Genomic DNA, 27,930 nt, shown 5'->3' on the forward strand with positions numbered 1-27,930 from the left:
AATCATATCTCTTTCATTTCTATTGGTCTGTGACAGTTTCTCCATTTATGCTTGCATTTCTTCATAACCATGACAATTTTGAGGAGTACTTGTCTGGTGTTTTACACTATGCCCAGCAATTTGGGTCTGTCTGATGTTTTTTGCAAGGTTAGACTGAGGTTATGTGTTTGAAAAAGGAAGAGCACAGAGGAGAATTGCTATTTTCATCCCATCACATTAAGGATACGTGTTATCACCATGTCTTTTCACTGATGATGTTAGCCTTGATTACCTGATAGGTATTGTGTGTCAGATTTCTCCATATAAACTTATTCCCCTCTACCATTTTCTATATACTACTCTTTGGAAGTGAGTCACTAAATCAAGCCTTCATTCAAAGTGGAAGAATTAAGCTCCACCTCCTAGAAAGGAAGTTATTACATAATTTATTCATGGCAGATTTGTTTATTCTCCCTTATTTAACAATTTATTTATATTTTTTTGGACTCACATACATTTGTTTTATACCTAGGGTTATAATCCAATACTATGTTATTTATTTTGTTGAACAAATTATTCCAATTCGGCCACTGAGAGAACTTTCAGTTTGGCACCATGCTCTTTGACATATGCCCCAGCATTTTGGGTTGTTGAGCACTTCCTTTATTTATGACATTACATGATGTATCGGGCTTATCTTACATATCCCGTGCCTCCACATAGGATTAGCTATTTCTTCAAAGAGCTCTATCTACTTTTACTATAGTATTGAAAACCTAGATCTTGCCAGCTATTACTTTGCCTCTTCAGATAATCCCTATCTTATGAGGCTTATCCAACTTCTTAAAAACCCAGTACTTTCATTTTGTTTCCACCTTAGCTTCATCTCACTCAACTCTGTTGGAAAATGTACTGTTCCCACTCTTAGCCTTAATACTCATGTAATCCTTGGAGCACTACTCTGCCTGAAAGGAGTAACAAAAGACCTTGAAGAGAAACCTTAGAACAAAAAAGTAACACACTCTTGGGTGAAAGCACAATCTGTAACCAAAGAAAAGGATCAGAGGTAAATTAAACAAGCATCCTTTATGGAAGAATTTTGATTTATTCACCTCTCACAATACAAATACAACAGAAATAAATTAAGTCTGAGGAATCAACTAATACAGACTTATATTGGCCAAAGTATCCAAATGATATGGATATGAAAATTGATAGCAGAAATTTTTTAGATTTTCACCCTATGGGAGAAATATTTTCAGAATATCCTTGTCAGACTTTTTTTTTTTTTAACCTTCTAAGATAAGGATATTTTTAAAGATCAGATGGTCAGTAATTTGTGGTTTAAAGTAATGTATGATTTAGGTGTCACTGCTACAGATACGAAGCTTGAATTCATTGTTATCCTGAACTCTTTCAAGAGGTGTATCTAATCGAATAAGCCTATAAAGCATGATCACTACAGACTCAGTAGAAGAGAACCAAGTATTTTTATTCTTAAAAATCACTTTCTTAAAAAATAGTATTCAGCTGTGAAAGTTACATCTCTTTACAGAAAACTCAACCTTTCTCTGTGCAAATCAACACCTTTGGGTGTTTTTTTTTTTTTTTTTTTCCTTAATTTATTTTAATTGGAGGTTAATTATTTTACAATATTGCAGTGGTTATGCAATATATTGACATGAAACAGCCATGAGTGTACATCCTGAATCCCCTTCCCACTTCAGGCCCCATCCCATCCTTCTTGGTCATCCCAGTGCACCAGCCCTGAGCACCCTGTCTCATGCATTGAACCTGGACTGGTGATCTATTTCAAATATGATAATATACATTAAGTTCAGTTCAGTCGCTCAGTGGTGTCCAATTCTTTGCGACTCCATGAATTGCAGCACGCCAGGCCTCCCTGTCCATCACCAACTCCCAGAGTTCACTCAAACTCACGTCCATTGAGACGGTGATGCCATCCAGCCATCTCATCCTCTGTCATCGACTTCTCCTCCTGCCCACAATCCCTCCCAGCATCAGAGTCTTTTCCAATGAATCAACTCTTCACATGAGGTGGCCAACAAAGTACTGGAGTTTAAGCTTTAGCATCAGTCCTTCTAATGAACACCCAGGGCTGATCTCCTTTAAAATGGACTGGTTGTATCTCCTTGCAGTCGAAGGGACTCTCAAGAGTCTTCTCCAACACCACAGTTCAAAAGCATCAATTCTTTGGTGCTCAGCCTTCTTCACAGTCCAAATCTCACATCCATACATGACCACTGGAAAAACCATAGCCTTGACTAGACGGACCTTTGTTGGCAAAGTAATGTCTCTGCTTTTGAATATGCTATCTAGGTTGGTCATAAATTTCCTTCCAAGGAGTAAGCGTCTTTTAATTTCATGGCTTCACTCACCATCTGCAGTGATTTTTGGAGCCCCCCAAAATAAAGTCTGACACTGTTTTCACTGTTTCCCCATCTATTTCCCATGAAGTGATGGGACCAAATGCCATGATCTTCGTTTTCTGAATGTTGAGCTTTAAGCCAACTTTTTCACTCTCCTCTTTCACTTTCATCAAGAGGCTTTTTAGTTCCTCCTCACTTTCTGCCATAAGGGTTGTGTCATCTGCATGTCATCCAACTTTCACATTCTCCCACAGAGTCCAAAAGACTGCTCTATACATCTGTGTCTCTATTGCTATCTCGCATATAGGGTTATTATTACCATCTTTCTAAATCCCATATATATGCGTTAGTATACTGTATTGGTATTTTTCTTTCTGGCTTACTTCACTCAGTATAATAGGTACCAGTTTCATCCACCTCATTAGAACTGATTCAAATGTATTCTTTTTAAAGGGTGAGTAATATTCCCACTGTGTATATGTACCGCAGCTTTCATATCCATTCATCTGCTGATGGACATCTAGGTTCCTTCCATGTCCTGGTTATTATAAATAGTGCTGTGATGACCATTAGGGTACATATGTCTCTTTCAATTCTGGTTTCCTTGGTGTGTATGCCCAGCAGTGGGATTGCTGGGTCATATGGCAGTTCTATTGCTAGTTTTTTAAGGAATCTCTACACTGTTCTCCATAGTGGCTGTAATTGTCTGCATTCCCACCAACAGTGTAAGAGGGTTCCCTTTTCTCCACACTCTCTCCAGCATTTATTGTTTGTAGACTTTTGGATAGCAGCCATTCTGACTGGCGTGATGTGGTACCTCATTGTGGTTTTGATTTTCATTTCTCTGATAATAAGTGATGTTAATCATCTTTTCATGTGTTAGTCAGCCATCTGTATGTCTTCTTGGAGAAATTTCTGTTTAGTTCTTTGGCCCATTTTTGCTTGGGTTATTTATTTTTCTGGAATTGAGCTGTATGAGATGCTTGTATATTTTTGAGATTAATTCTTTGTCAGTTGCTTCATTTGCTATTATTTTCTCCCATTCTGGAGGCTGTCTTTTCACCTTGCTTATAGTTTCCTTTGTTGTGCAAAAGCTTTTAAGTTTAATTAGGTCCCATTTGCTTCTTTTTGTTCTTATTTCAATTACTCTGGGAGGTGGGTCATAGAGGATCCTACTGTGATTTATGTCGGAGAGTGATTTGCCTATGTTTTTCTCTAGGAGTTTTATAGTTTCTGGTCTTAAATTTAGATCTTTTATCCATTTTGATTTTATCTTTGTGTATGGTGTTAGAAAGTGTTCAGGTTTCATTCTTTTATAAGTGGATGTCCAGTTTTCCAAAAACCACTTGGTAAAAAGATTGTTTTTTCTCCATTGTACATTGTTGTCTCCTTTGTCAAAGATAAGTTGTCCATAGGTGTGTGGTTATCTCTGGGCTTTCTATTTTGTTCCATTGATCTATATTTCTGTCTTTGTGCCAGTATTATGCTGTCTTGATGACCGTAGCTTTGTAGTATAGCCTGAGCTCAGCCAAGTTGATTCTTCCAGTTCCATTCTTCTTTCTCAAGATTGCCTTGGCTATTCAAGATTTTTGTATTTCCATACAAATTGATAAATTATTTGTTCTAGTTCTGTGAAAATACTGTTGGTAGCTTGATAGAGATTGGATTGAATCTATAGATTGTTTTGGGTAGTATACTCATTTTCACTATATCGATTCTTCCAATCCATGAGCATGGTACATTTCTCCATCTATTCGTGTCCTCTTTGATTTATTTCATCAGTGATTTATTTCATATGTGATTTATTTCTTTGATTTATTTCATCAGTGATTTATACTTTTCTACATACATCTTTTGTTTCTTTAGGTAGATAAATAGAGGAAAACAACAGAATGAGAAAGACTAGAGATCTCTTCAAGAAAATTAGAGATAACGAGGGAATATTTCATGCAAAGATGGGCTCGATAAAGGACAGAAATGGTATGGACCTAACAGAAGCAGAAGATATTAAGAAGAGGTGGCAAGAATACACAGAAGAACTGTACAAAAAAGATCTTCATCATCAAGAAAATCACAATGGTGTGATCACTCACCTAGAGCCAGACATCCTGGAATGTGAAGTCAAGTGGGCCTTAGAAAGCATCACTACAAACAAAGCTAGTGGAGGTGATGGAATTCCAGTTGAGCTCTTTCAAATCCTGAAAGATGATGCTGTGAAAGTGCTGCACTCAATATGCCAGCAAATTTGGAAAACTCAGCAGTGGCCACAGGACTGGAAAAGGTGTTTTCATTCCAATCCCAAAGAAAGGCAATGCCAAAGAATGCTCAAACTAACGCACAATTGCACTCATCTCACACGCTAGTAAAGTAATGCTCAAAATTTTCCAAGCCAGGCTTCAGCAATACGTGAACCGTGAACTTCCAGATGTTCAAGCTGGTTTTAGCAAAGGCAGAGGATCCAGATTTCAAATTGCCAACATCTCCTGGATCATGGAAAAAGCAAGAGAGTTCCAGAAAAACATCTATTTTTGCTTTATTGACTATGCCAAAGCCTTTGACTGTGTCGATCACAATAAACTGTGGAAAATTCTGAAAGAGATGGGAATACCAGACCACCTGATCTATCTCTTGAGAAACATGTATGCAAATCAAGAAGCAACAGTTAGAACTGGACATGGAACAACAGACTGGTTCCAAATAGGAAAAGGAGTACATCAAGGCTGGATATTGTCACCCTGCTTATTTAACTTATATGCAGAGTACATCATGAGAAATGCTGGGCTGGAAGAAGCACAAACTGGAATCAAGATGGCTGGGAGAAATATCAGTAACCTCAGATATGCAGATGACATCACCCTTATGGCAGAAAGTGAAGAAGAACTAAAATGCCTCTTAAAGAGTGAAAGAGGAGAGTGAAAAAGTTGGCTTAAGTCTCAACATTCAGAAAATGAAGATCATGGCATCTGGTCCCATCACGTCATGGGAAATAGATGGGGAAACATTGGAAACAGTGTCAGACTTTATTTTTGGGGGCTCCAAAATCACTGCAGATGGTGACTGCAGCCATGAAATTAAAAGACGCTTAGTCCTTGGAAGGAACGTTATGACCAACCTAGACAGCATATTGAAAAGCAGAGACATTACTTTGCCAACAAATGTCCATCTAGTCGAGGCTATGGTTTTTCCGGTGGTCATGTATGGATGTGAGAGTTGGACTGTGAAGAAAGCTGAGCGCCGAAGAATTGATGCTTTTGAACTGTGGTGTTGGAGAAGACTCTTGAGAGTCCCTTGGACTGCAAGGAGATCCAACCAGTCCATTCTGGAGGAGATCAGTCTTTGGTGTTCACTGGAACGACTGATATTGAAGCTGAAACTCCAGTACTTTGGCCACCTCATGTGAAGAGTTGACTCATTGGAAAAGACTCTGATGCTGGGAGGGATTAGGGGCCGGAGGAGAAGGGGACGGCAGAGGATGAGATGGCTGGATGCATCACCACCTCGATGGACGTGAGTTTGAGTGAACTCCAGGAGATGGTAATGAACAGGGAGGCCTGGCCTGCTGTGATTCATGGAGTCGCAAAGAGTCAGACATGACTGAGCGACTGAACTGAACTGAACAGAACTGATGCCTAATTTTTTATTCTTTTCGTTGCAATGGTGAATGGAATTGTTTTGTTAATTTCTCTTTCTGTTTTCTCATTGTTAGTATATAGGAATGCAAGGGATTTCTGTGTGCTAATTTTATATCCTGCAACTTTACTCTATTTATTGATTAGCTCTAGTAATTTTCTGGTAGAGTCTTTAGGGTTTTCTATGTAGAAGATCATGTCATCTTTAGACACTGAGAGTTTTACCTCTTCTTTTCCAGTCTGGATTCCTTTTATTTCTTTTTCTGCTCTGACTGCTGTGGCCAAAACTTTCAAAACTATTTTGAATAGTAATGGTGAGAGTGGGCACCCTTGTCTTGTTCCTGACTTTATGGGAAATGCTTTCAATTTTTCATCATTGAGGTTAATGTTTGCTGTGGGTTTGTCATACATAGTTTTTATTATGTTGAGGTATGTTCCTTCTATTCCTGCTTTCTAGAGGGTTTTTAATTATAAATGGATGCTGAATTTTATCGAAGGCTTTCTCTGAACCTATTGATATAATCATACGGTTTCTTTCTTTCAATTTATTAATGTCACATTGATTGATTTGCAAATACTGAAGAATCCTTGCATCCCTGGGATAAAGCCCACTTGGTCATGATGTATGATATTTTTCATATGTTGTTGGATTCTGTTTGCAATAATTTTATTAAGTATTTTTGCATCTATGTTCATCAGTGTTATTGGCCTGTAGTTTTCTTTCTTTCTGGCATCTTTGTATGGTTTTGGTATTAGGGTGATGGTGGCCTCATAGAGTGAGTTTAGAAATTCACCTTCCACTGCAATTTTCTGGAAGAGTTTGAGTAGGATAGGTGTTAGGTCTTTTCTAAATTTTTGGTAGAATTCAGCTGTGAAGCCATCTGGTCCTGCGCTTTTGTTTGCTGGAAGATTTCTGGTTACAGTTTCTATTTCCATGCTTGTGATGGGTCTGCTAAGATTTTCTATTTCTTCCTGGTTCAGTTTTGGAAAGTTTTACTTTTCTAAGAATTTGTCCATTTCTTCCAAGGTGTGCATTTTATTGTCATATAGTTGCTGATAGTAACTTTTATGATCCTTTGTATTTTTGTGTTGTCTAGTGATTTTCCATTTTCATTTCTAATTTTGTTGATTTGAGTCTTCTCCCTTTGTTTCTTGATGAGTCTGGCTAATGGTTTCTCTATTTTATTTATCTTCTCAAAGAACCAGCTTTTAGCTTTGTTGATTTTGGCTATGGTCTCCTTTGCTTCTTTTGCATTTATTTCTGCCCTAATTTTTATGATTTCTTTCCTTCTACTCAACCTGGGGTGTTTCATTTCTTTTTCTAGTTGCATTAGGTGTAGAGTTAGGTCTTTATTTGATTTCTCTCCTTTTTCTTGATGTAGGCTTGTATTGTTATTAACCTTCCCCTTACCACTGCTTTTACTGAATCCTATAGGTTTTGGTTTGATGCATTTTTATTTTCATTCATTTCTATGCATAGTTTGATTTTTTTTATTTCTTCTGTAATTTGTTGGTTACTCAGAAGTGTATTGTTTAGCCTCCATATATTTGTATTTTTAATGCCTTCCCACCCCCCCACCCCCCACCCCCCCGTGGTTGACATCTAATCTTACTGCATTGTGATCAGAAAAGATGTTTGAGATGCTTTCAATTTTTTTTAATTTACCAAGGCTAGATTTATGGCCCAGGATGTGATCTATCCTGGAGAAGGTTCCATGTGCACTTGAGAAAAAAGTGAAATTCATGGCTTGGGGGTGATATGTCCTATAGCTATCAATTAGGTCTAACTGTTCCATTGTATCATTTAAAGTTTGTGTTTCCTTGCTAATTTTCTGTTTAGTTGATCTATCCATAGGTGTGAATGGAGTATTAAAGTCTCCCACTATTATGGTGTTACTGTTAATTTCCCCTTTCACACTTGATATCATTTGCCTTACATATTGCACTGCTCCTATGTTGGGTGCATATATATTTATAACTGCTACATCTTCTTCTTGGATTGATCCTTTGATCATTATGTAGTGTCCTTCTTTGTCTCTTTCACAGCCTTTATTTTAAAGTCTATATTATCTGATATGAGTATTGCTACTCCTGCTTTATTTTGGTCTCCATATGCATGAAATATCCTTTTCTAGCCCTTCATCTTCAGTCTGTATGTGTCCCTTGTTTTAAGGGGGGTCTGTTGTCCACACATATATAGGGGTCTTGTTTTTGTATCCATTCAGCCAGTCTTTGTCTTTTGGTTGGGGCGTTCAACCCATTTACATTTAAGGTAATTGTAGATAAGTATGATTCTGTTGCCACTTACTTTGTTGTTTTGGGTTTGAGTTTATACACCCTTTCTGTGTTTCCCATCTTGAGAAGATCCTTTAGCATTTGTAGAAGAGCTGGTTTGGTGGTCTTGAATTCTCTCAGCTTTTGCTTTTCTGTAAAGCTTTTGATTTTCCCTTTATATTTGAATGAGATCCTTGCTGGTTACTGTAATCTGGGTTGTAGGTTTTTCCGTTTCATCACCCTAAGTATGTCCTGCAATCCCTTTCTGGCCTGAGGAGTTTCTTTTGAAAAATTAGCTGTTATCCTTATGGGAATCCCCTTGTGTGCTGTTTGTTGTTTTTACCTTGCTGCTTTTAATATTTGTTCTTTGTTTGATCTTTGTTAATTTGATTAAAATGTGTCTTGGTGTGTTTCACCTTGGGTTTATCCTGTTTGGGACTCTCTGGGTCTCTTGGACTTGGGGGACTATTTCCTTCCCCATTTTATGGACATTTTCAACTATTATCTCCTCAAGTATTTTCCCATGGCCTTTCGTTTTGTCTTCTTCTTCTGGGACGCATATGATTCGAATATTGGGGCATTTCACATTATCCCAGAGGTCCCTGAATGTGTCTTCATTTCTTTTAATCCTTTTTTCTTTTTTCCATTCTGCTTCATTTATTTCTACCATAGTATCTTCTACCTCACTTATCCTATCTTCTGCCTCCATTATTCTACTGTTGGTTCCCTCCAGAGTGTTTTTGATCTCATTTATTGCATTATTCATTATTGATTGACTCTTTTTTATTTCTCCTAGGTCCTTGTTAAATATTTCTTGCATCTTCTCAATCCTTGTCTCCAGGCTATTTATCTGTAACTCCATTTTGGTTTCCAGATTTTGGGTCATTTTTACTATCATTATTCTGAATTCTTTTTCAGGTAGACTCCCTATCTTCTCCTCTTTGGTTTGGTTTGGTGGGCATTTATCATGTTCCTTTACCTGCTGAGTATTTATCTGCCTTTTCATTTTGTTTAGATTGCTGTGTTTGGGGTGGCCTTTCTGTATTCAGCCAGTTGGTGGTTCCTCTTTATTGTGGAGGTTCCTCGCTGTGGGTGGGGTTAGACAGGTGGCTTGTCAAGTTTTCCTGATTAGGGAAGCTTGTATCAGTGTTCTGGTGGTTGGAGCTGGAGTTCTTCCTCTGGAGTGCAATGAAGTGTTCAGTAGTGAGTTTTGAAGTGTCTGTTGGTTTTGTGTGACTTTGGGCAGCCCATTTATTGAAGCTCAGGGTTTGTTCCTGCGTTGCTGGAGAATTTGTATGGTATATCTTGCTCTGGAACTTGTTGGCTTTTTGGTGGAGCTTGGTTTCAGTGTAGGTATGGAGGCTTTTGGATGAGCTCTTATCGATTTAATATTCCCTGGAGTCAGGAGTTCTCTGGTGTTCTCATATTTTGAACTTAAGCCTCCTCTCTCTGGTTTTCAGTCTTATTCTTACAGTAGCCCCAAGACTTCTCTATCTATACAGCACCATTGAGAAAACATCTAGATTAATGATGAAAAGCTTCTCCACAGTGAGGGACATCCGGAGAGGTTCGCAGAGTTACATGGAGAAGAGAAGAGGGAGGATGGAGATAGAGGTGACCAGGAGGAGAAAAGGGGGAATCAAAAGGAGTGAGAGAGAGATCCATCCAATAATCAGTTCCCTAAGTGTTCTCCACAGCCTGGAACACACAAAGAGATTCACAGAGTTGAGTAGAGAAGAGAAGGGGAAGGAAAAAGACAGAGGCAACCTGGTGGAGAAAAAGGAGAGTCAAAAGGGGGAGAGAGCAATCAAGCCAGTAATCACACTCCCAAGAAAAAATAGGTACTGAAGATTGGGTTCTTAAAGGTATAAAATTGATAACAAATACCAAAAAGCAAAGATTAAAAATATAGAGTAGGGCTTAGACTCTCAAAAATACAATATTAAAAAAAAAAGCAAAGTCACAAAAAATTATAAAATATATATATGAAGTTTGCTTTAAAAATAGGGTCTTTTTTTGTAAGTTAATAGTAGGTTATAAAAATGAAAATTAAAGGAGTAATAGAGGGCTTAAAAATAAAAATGTTTTTAAATGATTATAGTAAAAATATATCTAGGAATTTCTCTGGAGCTGTTGCAGGCAGTGTGGGGTCAGTTCAGTTTCAGATAGTTCCTTGATCCGGCTTATACTTCTCAAGATCTATAGCCCCCTTCCAATGTAGTCCGTGCTAACTACAGGGTTTTAATCTGTTGCACCTGTCACTTCCAAACTGGTTCCCTCTGTCTATTTTAGCTTCTTCTGTTTGCTGGTCTCTTTAGTGTCTAATTTCTGCCCTGACACAAGGGGGCAAAGGTGGTCACTTATTTAGGCTTACTTGTTCAGTCAGGCTGTGGGGAGGGAGGAACACTGCAAACAAATATCACCAGCATATGTGGGGAGTGCTCGCAGTGTTCTGGCTACACCAGGTTTGCCCCCACTCATGCACATGCACTTTCCCAGTCTACACCTCTCAGGCTCTAGGTTGCTCTTCCAGGGAACTGTCTGAGGCGGGCCCAGGGTTGTGTGCACTTTCCAGATCTAAGTTGCTCAGATTCAGGTTCTCGGGTAGTCCACAAAGGCACAGACTTGGTTGGGCCTGCGTTTTGTGCCCTTCCAAGATCTGAGCAGCTCAGGTGACCATGCGTTTGGCAAGCATAGTCTCCCCATTTGGGGAGTACATTTTATCACCTCTCCAGTACCAGTTGCTCGGTTTCCTGGGTGGCAGCGGGCATGCCTGCTTCAGGTGTTCCGTGTGTCTTCTGGGAGCTGATCTCTGGCTGCGACCCTCCCTGCGGATGTCAACCATCAAGGATCCCAGGAGAACTTGGTTAGCAACTGGGAGCCTGCTTGAAGTTTGGTAGAGGATGCCTCTCTGAGGCTTAGATTGCCCCTTTCTGGCTCTGGCTGGCCCCCACCTGCCTCCCTGTCTCTGGCCGGGGATATGCTCGTCTGCAACCTGCTAGCTCTCCTCCGGTATTCGCTCAGTCCTTTGTTCTGTGAGCAGGCCTGGCAGTGCGTTAGGTTAGGGTTTTTCACTGGATAGTTTCTCTCTCTCTCTCTCTCTCTCTCTCTCTCTGGCTATCCCACAGTTTGGGTTGCTATCTCACCTTAGTTCCCTCAGATTTCCCTCAGGGCATTCAGGCTTGGTCCTTAGCCTAGGCAATGCAACCCATGCCTCCCTGTTCAGCCCCTGCTTGCTGGTAGCGGATGTGAGCACTGGGAGTTACCATTAGGCACATAACCTGTGGGTTTTATTTATTTATTTATTTTTCCTCCCAGTTATGTTGACCTCTGAGATTTTTTTTTAATGTAGTATATTTTTATTTTATTTTTTTTAATTTTATTTTATTTTTAAACTTTACATAATTGTATTAGTTTTGCCGAGATGTCAAAACTCCCCACAGACACACTGGTGAGAGGGTTTCCTGGTGTTTGGAGACCTCTCCTCTTTTAAGACTCCCTTCCTGGGATGGATATCCATCCCTACCTCTTTTGTCTCTCTTTTTATCTTTTATGTTTTTTCCTACCTCCTTTCGAAGACAGTGGACTGCCTTTCTGGGTTCCTGATGTCCTCTGCCAGCATTCAGAAGTTGTTTTGTGCAATTTGTTCAGTGTTCAAATATTCCTTCAATGAATTTGTGGGGGAGAAAGTGGTCTCCCTGTCCTATTCCTCTGCCATCTTAGGATCACCTCCAATATCTTTGGTTTTGAAACAGAAGAATTTTTAGGGGAAGAAACATTCTCTTCTTCGAAATATTTTTCTTAGACCATTGTTGTATGAGTGTTAAAAAATATTTACTAACTTCCACATTGTATAAGAGCCAAAAAGAGTTTTTTATTTGTGCCAAGAGTCTTGAAAAATCCCACGGATTTAATTTTACTTATTTTAACTGTACAAAGTAGAAATGAAAAGGAAGTTATCTCTGTTCTTAGCTCAGTTCCAGATTGGCCCAATCAGTACTTTTTGGTTAAAGAAGCCATGAAGGCATAATTTACAGTTATTTAAAAACAAAATAGACTTTTTTCCCCTTCAATCTTCCTGTAGATAATACAAACCCCAACCAAAAAGGGATTTTTCTTGAAACCTTGTTTTCCAGGCCAAGAAATAAAGCTGAAAACATATTCCCCAGGGGAACCAAGGAAGAAATTAGACTTTTTAAAGGACAGTGGGATGAGGTATTTTGAAAAATATTATCTGTCTTTGTCATATACTTTTCTTGAACAAAATAAAGTTAGGTTTAACATGGGTTTTTCATTTCCTCTTTGAAACTACATGTTGAATAAGAGACGCATGAAGCATACCATGTGTTTCAAATGTTGTTATTCCATTGCTCAGTTGTGTCTGACTCTTTGCAACCCCATGAACTTTAGCATGCCAGGCTCTTCTGTCCTCCACTATCTCCAAGAGTTTGATCAGATTCATTTGTTTCAAATAGCATGCTATAAACTAATTCAAGCCAGAAAGATTGAGACAAAAGAATAATCATACTTTCACTGAAGTCTTCTCCCTGAAAGACTGACCAAAGTTATGAATAGTGTTTTCTTAAGCAAGGAGAGAATAATATTCATGCTCTGATACTAATAGTTACTAACTAAAATTACAAAGGAGAATGTAACATGAGTAAAACAGCCAAGTTGAAGAAGGAAGAAGAATCGAACCTAGAGGGGTAGGAAAATAAGAAAAAGGGAGAAAAAAAAAAGTCTCAGAAATCATATTTTATGCCACAGAATGAAGAATGAACCCAAAGAAATGATGACTTCAGGAATCAAGGAAAACGCAATCTTATTTGCAACTGGGTATATACTGATGGATATACCAGAAAGAGGATCCAAGATATAACGATATGGTTTATTCTTAAATTTGATAGCTTGAAAATGCGGTGAACATCTTTGATGAGGCTATAAAAAAAATGATAGCTTCTAGGATGAAATGAACCTCTCTACATAACTGTTCATATTATACATGTCCATATAAACACTCAATAATATGTTGCATTTAATCACTTCCACCAGCATTGGTATTCTAATTTTATACTTTTTTTTAAATTTTGTTGGTATCATTTGGAGCTCTTACTATAACCCCAAAAGTGTTTTTAAAAATAGAGAAGACCAGTCAAGCTGGCAGAATAGGAGAATCTCAGGTTCACTTCTCCCCACAGGTACATCAAGAATACATCTACAAGTAAAAACAATTCACTTGGAACCTGCTAAACACTAGCAGATAACCTTGGACACCTTAGAGGACAAGAAAAGATCCCAGCATAACCAGGTAGAATGAAGGAGAGAAATGGAAGAAAAAGAAAAGAGTAAACAGGATGGGACCACATCCTGGGGAGGGAGATGAAGAAGATGAGAGGTTACCACTCTAAGGGAGGCCCCGCACATGTGGCAGAATACACTGAAATAGAAAGGGGCCTTCAGGGGCTATTAAAAGAAAATGCAGTGGTTTGTCTGTGGTGGGCAGGACAGAACAAGATTTGCATAGATGATCTGTACCACAGCCTTGCATGACCCAGCCTGAGATGGGTGTCCCCAGTGCAGATGGGAGCTGGGTGCTGAAGCATGGGGTTAGGCGAGTGGACCCAGATAGAGGATACCTGTTGGCTGCTCAGAGATGGCCTGAAGGGACAGAAGTGAGGAGAACAGCTGTGTGAGGACAGCCTGAGGGGATGGGCTGAAGCACTCCCCAATCAGGAAAACTCCTGGAGGAAGCATGGACTGACTTGGAAGTGAGGTGCCATTGTTGAGTGGGGCACAAGGGGTAGGGCTACCATTGTGACTTCTCTCTCCACATGCTAGCCCCTGCCTCTGTGGGAACTGGAGGCATTCCCAATAGAGCAAGTGTGTGTACCCAAATCATAGCCGCCTTATCCTTCTCTCTGAGCAAGTACTTAAGTCCCAGTCAGTTTCTGCATTTGCCCCCTCTCACCTGAGCAAGGAACAAACACTTGAGGATGGCCCACACATAGAGGTAGGCCTGAAACAAAAGCTGAGCCCAAGGGGCTATGTGACTAAGGAGGAGGAATATAAATCTCTGTTCTCCAGAAGCCATGGATTGAATACCCGCTATCAGCCTGGTGTATCCAATGCCTGTGGAAAATCTTAATGGAAAAGTGCTCTCAGGAGGGAGACCAGTCTAGCTTTAGTACCTGTGGATTTTTGAGAACACATATACGCAGGACATGGTCTCTGAGTTGTGACCACAGTGCCCACAGTGGGTCCAGAGACCTACCTGGAGGGTTTCCAGTCCTAGCCGTTGGACTCCCAGAGAATTCCTGACCCCAGGAAATATTAATTGGCAGGAACTCTCCCAGAGGTCCCCATATTGGACCAAGTCTCAGCTCCAACCGAAAAGCTGCAAGCTCCAGTGTTCAATGCCTCAGGCCAAACAACAAGCAAGAGAGGAACACAGCCTCACCCATTACCAGATAGGCTGCCTAAAGTCATATTAAGCTCATAGACACCCCCAAACACACCCCTTGACACGGCCCTGCTTACCAAAGGGACAAGACCCAGCTTCACCCACCAGAGCACAGGCACCAATACCTCACACCAAGAAGCTTATACAAGCCTCTGGACAAAATCACATATGAGGGAGTAGACACCAGAAGCAAAAGGAACTACCACCCTGCAGCCAAAAAAAAAGACCACAGAGTAAGACAGACAAAATCAGAAGATAGGAATATGTTGCAGACCTACAGGAACAACTAAATGAAGAAGAGAGAAGCAATCTACCTGGCAAAGAATTCAAAGTAATGATAGTGAAGATGATCCAAGATATTGTGAAGAAAATGGAGACATGGATCAAGAAGATAAAAGAAATGTTTAACAAGAATCTAGAAGAACTAAAGAACAAATAGTGGTGAACAATAAAATAAATGAAACAAAAAATGCACTAGAAGAGATCAATAGCAGAATAACTGAGGCAGAAGAATGGATAAGTGAGCTGGAAAATAGAATGACAGAAATCACTGCCACAGAACAACAACAACAACAAAATGAAAAGAAATGAGGACTGTCTCAGAGATGTCTGGAGCAACGTTAACCACATCCATATTTGAATTATAGGTCCCAGAAGAAGAAGAAAAAGACAGAGGGCCTGAAAAAATATTTGAAGAGAATTTTACAAATCCCTAATATGGGAAAGGAAATAGTCACCCAAGTCCAGGAAGTGCAAAGAGTCCCATACAGGATAAACCAAAGGAGAAACATGCCAAGACACATATTAATCAAACTAACAAAAATTAAATACAAAGAAAAAATATTAAAAGCAGAAAAAAAAAAACAACAAATAACCTGCAAGAGAATTCCCCATAAGATTATAATCTGATTTTTCAGCAGAGCTTCTATAGGCCAAAAGAGAGTGAAATGACATATTTAAAATGATGAAAGGGAAAAACCTACAATCAAAAACAGGTCACCCAGCAAAAATCACGTTTAGATTCTATAGAGAAATCAAAAGCTTTCAGTTCAGTTCAGTCCTTAAGTCATGTCCGACTCTTTGTGACCCCATGAATCACAGCACGCCTGGCCTCCCTGTCCATCTCCAACTCCCGGAGTTTACCCAGACTCACGTCCATTGAGTCAGTGATGCCATCCAGCCATCTCATCCTCTGTCATCCCCTTCTCCTCCTGCCCCCAATCCCTCCCAGCATCAGAATCTTTTAAAATGAGTCAACTCCTCGCATGAGGTGGCCAAAGTACTGGAGTTTCAGCTTTAGCATTATTCCTTCCAAAGAAATCCCAGGGCTGATCTCCTTCAGAATGGACTGGTTGGATCTCCTTGCAGTCCAAGGGACTCTCAAGAGTCTTCTCCAACACCACAGTTCAAAAGCATCAATTCTTCGGCGCTCAGCCTTCTTCACAGTCCAACTCTCACAAACATACATGACCACAGGAAAAACCATAGCCTTGACTAGACAAACCTTTGTTGGCAAAGTAATGTCTCTGCTTTTGAATATGCTATCTAGGTTGGTCATAAATTTCCTTCCAAGGAGTAAGCGTCTTTTAATTTCATGGCTGCAGTCACCATCTGCAGTGATTTTGGAGCCCCCAAAAATAAAGTCTGATACTGTTTCCAATGTTTACTCATCTATTTGACATGAAGTGATGGGACCAGATGCCATGATCTTCGTTTTCTGAATGTTGAGCTTTAAGCCAACTTTCTCACTCTCCACTTTCACTTTCATCAAGAGGCTTTGGAGTTCCTCTTCCCTTTCTGCCATAAGGGTGGTGTCATCTGCATATCTGAGGTTATTGGTATTTCTCCCAGCAATCTTGTTTCCAGCTTGTGTTTCTTCCAGTCCAGTGTTTCTCATGATGTACACTGCATATAAGTTAAATAAGCAGGATGATAATATACAGCCTTGACGAACTCCTTTTCCTATTTAGAACCAGTCTGTTGTTCCATATCCTGTTCTAACTGTTGCTTCCTGACCTGCATATAGATTTCTCAAAAGGCAGATCAGGTGGTCTGATATTCCCTTCTCTTGAAGAATTTTCCACAGTTTATTGTGATCCACACAGTCAAAGGCTTTGGCATAGTCAATAAAGCAGAAATAGATATTTTTCTGGAACTCTCTTGCTTTTTCCATGATCCAGAGGATGTTGGCAATTTGATCTCTGGTTCCTCTGCCTTTTCTGAAAACCAGCTTGAACATCAGGAAGTTCACGGTTCACATACTGCTGAAGACTGGCTTGGAGAATTTTGAGCATTACTTTACTAGCGTGTGAGATGAGTGCAATTGTGCGGTAGTTTGGGCATTGCCTTTCTTTGGGATTGGAATGAAAACTGACCTTTTCCAGTCCTGTGGCTGCTGCAGAGTTTTCCAAATTTGCTGGCATATTGAGTGCAGCACTTTCACAGCATCATCTTTCAGGATTTGAAAGAGCTCAACTGGAATTCCTTCACCTCCACTAGCTTTGTTCGTAGTGATGCTTTCTAAGGCCCGCTTGACTTCACATTCCAGGATGTCTGGCTCTAGGTGAGTGATCACACCATCGTGATTATCTGGGTCGTGAAGATCTTTTTTGTACAGTTCTGTGTATTCTTGCCACCTCTTCTTAATATCTTCTGCTTCTGTTAGGTCCATACCATTTCTGTCCTTTATCAAGCCCATCTCTGCATGAAATATTCCCTTGTTATCTCTAATTTTCTTTAAGAGATCTCTAGTCTTTCCCATTCTGTTTTTTCCTCTATTTCTTTGCATTGATCGCTGAAGAAGGCTTTCTTATCTCTTCTTGCTATTCTTTGGAACTCTGCATTCAGATGTTTATATCTTTCCTTTGCTCCTTTGCTTTTCGCTTCTCTTCTTTTCACAGCTATGTGTAAGGCCTCCCCAGACAGCCATTTTGCTTTTTTGCATTTCTTTTCCATGGGGATGGTCTTGATCCCTGTCTCCTGTACAATGTCACGAACCTCATTCCATAATTCATCAGGCACTCTATCTATCAGATCTAGGCCCTTAAATCTATTTCTCACTTCCACTGTATAATCATAAGGGATTTGATTTAAGTCATACCTGTATGGTCTAGTGGTTTTCCCTACTTTCTTCAATTTCAGTCTGAATTTGGCCATAAGGAGTTCATGATCTGAGCCACAGTCAGCTCCTGGTCTTGTTTTTGCTGACTGTAAAGAGCGTCTCCATCTTTGGTTGCAAAGAATATAATCAATCTGATTTCGGTGTTGACCATCTGGTGATGTCCATGTGTAAAGTCTTTTCTTGTGTTCTTGGAAGAGGGTGTTTGTTATGATCAGTGCATTTTATTGGCAAAACTCTATTAGTCTTTGCCATGCTTCATTCCATATTCCAAGGCCAAATTTGCCTGTCACTCCAGGTGTTTCTTGACTACCTTTTGCATTCCAGTCCCCTATAATGAAAAGGAGATCTTTTTTGGGTGTTAGTTCTAAAAGGTCTCATAGGTCTTCATAGAATCGTTCAACTTCAGCTTCTTCAGCGTTACTGGTTGGGGCATAGACTTGGATTACTGTGATGTTGAATGGTTTGCCTTGGAAATGAACAGAGATCATTCTGTCGTTTTTGAGATTGCATCCAAGTACTGCATTTTGGACTCTTTTGTTGACCATGATGACTACTCCATTTCTTCTGAGGGATTCCTGCCTGCAGTAGTAGATATAATGGTCATCTGAGTTAAATTCACCCATTCCAGTCCATCTTAGTTCGCTGATTCCTAGAATGTCGATGTTCACACTTGCCATCTCTTGTTTGACCACTTCCAATTTGCCTTGATTCATGGACCTGACATTCCAAGTTCCTATGCAATATTGCTCTTTACAGCATCGGACCTTGCTTCTATCACCAGTCACATCCACAGATGGGTATTCTTTTTGCTTTGGCTCCATCCCTTCATTCTTTCTGGAGTTATTTCTCCACTGATCTCCAGTAGCATATTGGGCACCTACTGACCTGGGGAGTTCCTCCTTCAGTATCCTATCATTTTGCCTTTTCATACTGTTTATGGGGTTCTCAGGGCAAGAATACTGAAGTGGTTTGCCATTCCCTTCTCCAGTGGACCACATTCTGTCAGATCTCTCCACCATGATCCACCCATCTTGGGTTGCCCCATGGGCATGGCTTACTTTCATTGAGTTAGACAAGGCTGTGGTCCTAGTGTGATTAGACTGACTAGTTTTCTGTGAGTATGGTTTCAGTGTGTCTGCCCTCTGATGCCCTCTTGCAACACCTACTGTCTTCCTTGGGTTTCTCTTACCTTGGGCATGGGGTATCTCTTCACGGCTACTCCAGCAAAGCACATCCCCTGCTCCTTACCTTGGACGAGGGGTATCTCCTCACCGCCTCCCTTCCTGACCTTCAATGTGGGATAGCTCCTCTAGGCCCTCCTGTGCCCACGCAGCCAGGGCTCCTTGGATGTGGGGTTGGTCCTCCCAGCTGCCGCCCCTGGCCTCGGGCATGGGGGCATGGGGCAGCTCCTTCTGGCTGCCACCCCTGACGTCGGACGCGGGGTAACTCCTCTCGGCCGCCCCCCTGACCTCGGATGCAGGGTACCTGCTCTCGGCCGTTCCTGTGCCGTCGAAGCCTGGCACTCTCAACCGCTTTATAGACATGCAAAAGCTGAGAGAATCCAACACCTCCAAACCAGTTTTACAATAAATACTAAAGGAACGTCTCTAAGCAGGAAACAGAAGAGAAGAAAAAGAACTACAAAAGCAAACCAAAAACAATTAAGAAAATGGCAATAGGAACATATATATAAATTACATTAAATGTAAATAGATTAGCGGTGGGATGGATAGGGAGGTGGGAGGGATATTCAGGTGGAAGGGGACATAAGTAACCCTAGGGCTGATTCATGTTGATGTTTGGTAGAAACTAAGACAACACTGTAAAGCAATTATCTTTCAACCAAAAATAAATAAATTAAAATAAAATGTAAATAGACTAAATGATTCTACCAAAAGACACAGACTGGTTGAATAGATATGAAAACAAGACCTGTATATATGCTTTCTACCAGACAACCATCTCAAACCTAGGGACACATACAGACTGAAGAGATGGAAAAAAGATATTCCATTCAAATGAAAATTTAAAGAAAGCTGGAGTAGCAACATTCTATCAGACAAAATAGACTTTAAAAGAAAGATTGTTACAAGAGACAAGAAGAACACTACATTATGATCAAGAGGTCAAATCAAGAAGACATAACAATTGTAAATACATATGCACCCAAAATAGGGGCCCTGCAACATATAAGGCAAGTGCTAACAGCCATAAAAGGGGAAATTGACAGGAACACAATAGTAGAGGAATTCAACACTCCACATTCTCCAGTGAGTAGATCATCCATACATAAAATTAATAAGGAAACACAAGCTTTAAATGACATATTAGAATGGATATATTTAATTGATATTTGTGAGACATTCCAACTGAAAGGAGCAGAATACACTTTCTTCTCAAGTGCACATGGAGCATTCTTAAGGATAGATCATATCTTGGGCCACAAATCAAGTTTTGGTAAATTTAAGAAAATTGAAATCATATAAAGCATCTTCTGACCACAAAGATATAGAAAGAAATTACAGGGGAAAAAAAACTTTAAAGAACATGAACACATGGAGACTAAACAATGTTATTAATAATCAATAAACCACTGAAGAAACCAAAGAAAAAGTAAAAAATACCTAGAGATAAGCAAAATGAAAGCATGATAATCCAAAAGCTATGGGACACAACAAAAGCAGCTCTAAAAGGGAAGCTTATAGCAACAAAATCTTATCTCAGGAGACAGGAAAAAATCTCAAATAAACAACCTATTCTTACACCTGAAGAACAAACAAAACCCATTGTTAGTATGAGGGAAAAAAATCAAATATTAGGGCAAATATAAATGAAAGAGATGAATAAAACAATAGCAAAGACAAATGATACTAAAAGGTAGTTCTCTGAAAAGATAAACATAATTGATAAACCATTAGCCAAAGTCACCAAGATAAAAAGAAAGAGGACTCAAATCAATAAAATATGAAATGATAAAGGAGAAGTTAGAACTAACACCATAGAAATACAAATGATTGTAAGAAATTCCCACAAGCAACTACATGCCAATATAATGGACAACCGAGAAGAAATGGACAATTTCTTAGAAAGATACATCCTTCAAATACTGAACCAAGAATAGAAAATATGAACAGACAAGTCTTAAGAACTAAAATTGAAACCATGATTAAAAACTTTCTAAGAAACAGAAATCCAAGACTAGATGAATTCACAAGCAAATTCTTTCAAACATTTAGAGAAGAGCTTCTGAAACTCTTCCCAAAAATTGCAGAGGAATCATGACACCCAAATCAGATAGATATCACAAGAAAAGAAAATTATAGGCCAATATCACCAATGAACATAGATGTTAAACTCCTCAACAGAATACTAGGAACCTGTAACCAACAACACATTAAAAAGATCATATATCCTAATCAAGTGAGATTCATCCCAGTGTTGCAAGACTATTTCAATATATGCAAACGAATCAATGTAATACACAACAATTAACAGACTGAAGAATAAAAGCCATATGATTATCTCAATATATATAAAAGAATATTTGACAAAGTTCAAAATCCATTTATGATAAAAACTCTACAGAAAGTGGGCTTAAAGGGAACTTACACCAACATAATAAAGGCCATATATGACAAACCTGCAACAAACATATTCAATGGCGAAAAGCTGAAAGCATGTCCTCTAACATCAGAAACAAGACAAGGATGTCCAATCTTCTCACTTTTATTCAACATAGTTTTGGAAGTCCTGGCCATGGGTATCAAAGAAGAAAATTAAATAAAAGGAATCCAAATTGGAAAAGAAGTAAAAGTGTCATTGTTTGCAGATGACATAATAGTATATGTAGAAAATCCTAAAGATGCTACCAGAAAATTACTAGAGGTCACCAATGAACTTAGTAAAGTTGTATGATATGAAATTAATACACAGAAAGCTGTTGCATTTCTATACACTAGCAATAAAAGATAAAAAGAAAAATTAAAAAACAATCCTATTTACCATTGCATCAAAAATATAAAATATCTAGTACTAAGCCTACTGAAGGAAGTAAAAGACCCGAACTCTAAAAATTATAAGACACTGATGAAAGAAGTCAAAGATGACACAGACAGATGAAAAGATATACCATGTTCTTGGGTTGGAAGAATCACTATTGTCAAAACGATTATACTACCCAAGGCAATCTACAGATTCAGTGAAATCCTTGTCCTCTTACCAATGGCATTTTTCAAAGAACAAGGACAAAATATCTTAAAATTTTTGTGGAGACAAAAAAGACCTTGAATAGTCAAATCCATCTTGGGAAAGAAAAACAGAGCTGGAGGAATAAGGTTTCCTGACTTCAGACTATACTACAAATGATACAGTCATCAAAACAGTATGGTATTAGAACAAAACAGGAATACAGATCAATGAACCAGGACAGAAAATCCACAGATTAACCCATGAATTTATGGTCACATAATCTGTGGTAAAGTAGGCAGGAATATACAGTGGAGGAAAAAACAGTCTTTTCAATAAGTGGTGCTAGGAAAGCTGCGTAGCTCTATCTAAAAGAATGAAATTAGAACACACCCTAACACCATACACAAAGTCAAATTCAAATGTATTAAAGATTTAAATGTAAGGCTGGATACTATAAAACTATTAGAGGAAAACACAGGGAGAACACTTCCTAATATAAATTGCATCAAGCTCTTTTTTTCATCATCCTTCTAGAATAATGAAAATAAAAACAAAAATAAACAAATGAAAGCTAATTAAACAAAAGCTTTTGCACAACAAAGAAAACCATTTAGAAATGAAAAGAAAACTCTCCATGTTAAAGAAAATACTTCAAGTGAAGCAAACCACAAGGGATTAATCTCCAAAATGCACAAATAGCTCATGCAGCTCAATATAAAAAAAGGCAAACAATGCAATCAAAAAATGCGTGGAAGATCTAAATAAACATTTCTTCAAAGAAGATATACATGAAAAGATTCTCAACATCACTGATTTTTAGGGAAATGCAAAACTACAATGTTGTATCACCTCACACTGGTCAGAATGGCCATTATCAAAAAAATCTATAAACCATAAATGCTGGAAAGAAGGTGGAGAAAATGTAACCCTCCTACACTGTTGGCTGCAATGCAAACTGGTACAGACACTATGAAGAACAGTATGGAGCTTCCTTAATAAAACTGAAAACAGAGTTACAATATGATCTAGCCATCCCACTCCTGGGCATATATTTAGAGAAAACAATAATTTGAAAAATGCATGCAACTGAATGTTCACTGAAGCACTACTCACAATAGCCAGGAATGGAGCAACCAAAATATTCATCAACATAGAAAGGGATAATGAAGATTGGTAGATATACATAATGGAATATTACTCAGCCAGAAAAAGGAAAAATGCATGCTATTTTTAGCAACATGGTTGAACCTAGAGATTCTTATACTGAGTAAAGACAGTCAGACTGAGGAAGACAAATATATGATATTGCTTATAGTGGAATCTAAAAAGAGGCTACAAATGGACTTATCTACCTGGTGGGCTATCGTCCATGAGGTCACAAAGAGTCAGACATGACTGAGTGACTAACACTTTCACAAAACCAAAAGAGTTGCTGGTGTGGAAAATAAACTTGTTACTGACAGGTAAAGGGTGGAGGGATAAATTGGAATTGACACATACATACTACTATATATACAATAACATAGATAACTAATAAGGGCCTTCTGTGTAGCACAAAGAACTCCAGTCAATACTCTATAATGACCAATATGTGAAAAGAATCTAAAAAGAGTGGATATATTAATTTGTATAACAGATTCACTTCTCTGTACATTTGAAACTAACACAAAATTGTAAATCAATTATACCCCAAAATAAAAGATAAAATAAAAATAATCCTTAGAGGCAAAATAATAAGTGTAGATAGAACATGCCACTTTCCTAGAATTAACATACACAAAGTTTAGATATTATAAGTCCTTCTAATAGAAAAGCCATCAGTTAAATAAGACACTATACTAAGGAAATGTCAGCCTGGACAATGCTTATTCATTTCAGGAACACCTACACACATACTTCAGTTTATTTTTTTTTTTCTATTGCTTTTCTCAACCTCCTACCTTATACCACAAGTGTTTTAGAATTCATTTTCTTCTACCTTGAATCCAAAGATTCTTTTTCTAAATACTGATTTTGAATAATCAACTCATATTATATCCAGTTTCAAAGATTCATTAGTAGACACACAACCCATCTGAAGATAGCTTGAACAAATCTAAACTCCTTATAATTCTGTAGAATTACTTATCTATAGTGGTAAATTTAATTTTTAAAAGTATTTTGACAAAAATTTTTAAAGTGTTTACTTTAAATTGGGGGAATACATGTATAATCAGAGCTTCTCAAATGTTCCATGATGTTTATAAACTTATCAATGTGATGATTGCATGGAAATATGTACAAATATTACAGCCAATATCCAATGGTTGATTAATGGCTAATGCTAGTTAAATAGACTGGATAATATTCAATTATCCACACAAAAATCCACACAATCTGAAATTCATACAATAAATGTTTACCTTTGATGCAAAATTCAGTCCAATTGGACCAATCATGAAAAGTTTAACCATAAAAATACACCAGAGAGGTTTTTTTTTTCTGTTGACTCAGTTTTGGTTAATACAGGAGAATTACCCAGCTATTTTTAGAATCTAACTTTGACTAACTATTACATATGATGTTTTCTGTATAAAATAGTGTATTTGTAATGTATGTCTACATACCTCTTGCTACACACACACAAGCACACACATACATACATAAAAGTAGGGTGTTATAATAAAAAATATATTCAAAAGGAAAAATACTTTCTTTTTCTAGTTCCTTGAGGTATAAGGTTGAATTTTTTGAGATATTTCTTTTTTATTAATATAGTTTTTTATCCTATAAAATTCTCTCTTAGAAGTGCTTTAAATGAATCCTTAAATTTTGGTACAGTGTGTTTCCATTTGCATTTGTCTCAAAATGCTGTTATTTTCCTTTTGACTTTTTTTTTTTTAACTATTTTCTGTTCAGGAGAGTGTTCTTAAATTTTCACATATTTATGAACTTTTCAATTTTTCTCCTGTTATTGATACCTAGTTTCATTCCATTGTGATTGGAAAAGATATTCAATATGATTCCAATTTTGTTTGGTGACCTAACGTGATCTATCCTGTAGAATATCCCTTATGCGCTTGAGAAGAATGCATATTCCGCTTCTGTTGTGTAGAATGTTCTGTGTATATTTCCTCTGTTTTTTTGGTTTATATTGTTGTTCAAGTCTTTTTTTTACATATTACTCATCTGTCTGATCTGCTAATTGATAAATGTGGTGTATTAAAGTCCCCAACTATTATTGCATTGCTATTTTTCTATTCAGTTTTGTTAATATTTGCTTTATATATTTAGGTTTTATGACATTGTGCTATATATGTACAAGTGCTATATCCTTTTAACATATTGACCTCCTTGCCATTGTATGTGACCTTCTTTGTCTCTTAGGACAACTTTTAATGCAATGATTATTTTGTCTGATTTGAGTATAGTTACCCCTGATCATGGCAGCTTCTATGGTTGTGTAGATGGTAAAGAATCTGCTTGCAATGCAAGAGATCTGAGTTCGATCCCTGGATCAAGAAGATTCCCTGGAGAAGGAAATGGCTACCCATTCCAGTATTCTTGCCTAGAGAATTGCATGGACAGAGGAACCTGGTGGGCTACAGTTCATGGGATCACTAAGAGTCAGACACAACCGAAGTGACTAAGCAACTCTTAGCACCCCTGATCTATTTTAATTATTATTGCAAAGATTATCTTTTACCATCCCTTTATTTTCAGCCTATATGCATCCTTAACGATAATGTGAGTCTCTTGTAGGCAGCATTTTAGTTGGATCATGCACTGTATCCATCCAGTCACTTTGTCATTTCATTGGCAATTTAATACATTTACATTTAAGGTAATTACTGATAAGTAATGATTTACCATTACCTTTTTGGTAGTTGTTTCTGTCTGTTTTATTATTCCTTTTTTGCCTTCATCTCTCGGGGTCTTCATTTCTGATTTAGCGATTTTTATAGCAGTGTGTGTTAGTCGTTCAGTTGAGTCCGACTCTTTGCAGCCCCACAAACTGTAGCCTGTCAGGTTCCTCTGTCCATGGAATTTTCCAGGCAAGAATACTGAGAATGGGTTGCCATTTTTAGCAGTAGGCTTTGATTTATTTCTGTTTTAGCTTTTCTACCACAAGTGTTTCTCTTTGCAATTACCATGAAGCTTACATAAAATTTCTTATAGATGTGCCACGGCTTCGGTAGCAACTGTCTCTCTACACAGGCGTGAATCTTGCTAGCCTTTCCCCCAGAAGACTGTTGCAGTCAGCCAGCCCCTGCTCCTTGGTAACTGTGTGTGACGGAAAGGCCGGAATCTAGAATGCTGATATATCGGAGGAGATGCAACAGGACTCTGTGGAGTGTGCTACTCGGGCATTGGAGAAATATAATACAGAGAAGGACATTGTGGCCCATATCAAGAAGGAGTTTGACAAGAAGTACAGCCCCACCTGGCACTGCACCTTGGGGAGGAACTTTGGTAGTTATGTGACACATGAAACCGAACACTTCATCTACTTCTACCTGGACCGAGTGGCCATTCTCCTGTTCAAATCTGGTTAAAAGCATGGACTGTGCTACACACCCAGTGATCCATCCAAAAACAAGGACTGCATACTAAATTCCAAATACCAGACACTGAAGTCTTCAGCCTTGCCTAAGGGAACACCTGCATCTTTGAACCTTTACTGTGTTTTGTACAGGGCATTCTCTGTACTAGTTTGTTGTGGTTATAAAGCAATTAGCAAAACATCTTACATTTGTATTTATTTTATATTCCATACCTCTCTGCAACATGTTTTCTCTCTTCAAAATCCATTCCTTTAAAGAAATAAATCTGTTGGAGAAATGTGAAAAAAAATTCTTATAGTTATAACTCTTATTTATAAAATGAAGAGGTTCAATTTTATTTGAGTTCAGTAAAATTCCTTTTTGCTTTAATATTTGTTTTTTCTAATGCATATGTGATTATTAATAGTTAATTTTCAGTTCATTAGGTGAGTAGTTTAATAAAAGACTCCAGTTAACAAACTGATGCAGGAAGTTTCGGGATGGTGAGGGAAAATTACCTATGTTTCAGAGCTACCTCAATACAACATACCCAAAATGGAATTTACTATCTTCTCCATGTCCATGATTACCTCTCTCCAGTTTATTTCTCCACATAATTTTTAGAGTTTCTTTGTAAAATATAAGATTAATCATATCACTCCCCTTGAATGTTTAAATATAAAAGTCTCACCATATTTGTCAGGATAAATTCTAAACAAATTAGCAGACAATATAAAGTCTAACATTTTCTAGTTCCAACCATAACATGACTCCTATCACTTTCTTATGGCTTCTATCAAAATATTTTTTTTTACTTTGTTTATTTATTTTTTTAATTTTATTTTATTTTTAAACTTTACATAATTGTATTAGTTTTGCCAAATATCAAAATGAATCCGCCACAGGTATACATGTGTTCCCCATCCTGAACCCTCCTCCCTCCTCCCTCCCCATTCCATCCCTCTGGGTCATCCCAGTGCACCAGCCCCAAGCATCCAGTATCGTGCATCGAACCTGGACTGGCAACTCGTTTCATACATGATATTTTACATGTTTCAATGTCATTCTCCCAAATCTTCCCACCCTCTCCCTCTCTCACAGAGTCCATAAGACTGTTCTATACATCAGTGTCTCTTTTGCTGTCTCATACACAGGGTTATTGTTACCATCTTTCTAAATTCCATATATATGCGTTAGTATACTGTATTGGTGTTTTTCTTTCTGGCTTACTTCACTCTGTATAATAGGCAAAATATTTTTTTAATTAACCTTATAAACACACTTCCCTCTCTCTCTTTTGCTCACTCTCATTCACCCTATCTGTCTTTTCCATGCTTTTGTGTAACTTGTAGCATACTCAAAACAA

General features: G+C 38.2%; 1 pseudogene; it reads left to right on the forward strand.

Moving 5' to 3' along the window:
* The first annotated feature begins 19,250 nt into the window (after window positions 1–19,250).
* LOC129640035 (dynein light chain 1, cytoplasmic-like) lies at window positions 19,251–26,730 on the forward strand (annotated as a pseudogene).
* The last annotated feature ends 1,200 nt before the right edge of the window (window positions 26,731–27,930 follow it).

This window comes from Bubalus kerabau, chromosome X (assembly GCF_029407905.1).
Source record: "Bubalus kerabau isolate K-KA32 ecotype Philippines breed swamp buffalo chromosome X, PCC_UOA_SB_1v2, whole genome shotgun sequence".
In the NCBI taxonomy this organism is placed as follows: domain Eukaryota; kingdom Metazoa; phylum Chordata; class Mammalia; order Artiodactyla; family Bovidae; genus Bubalus; species Bubalus kerabau.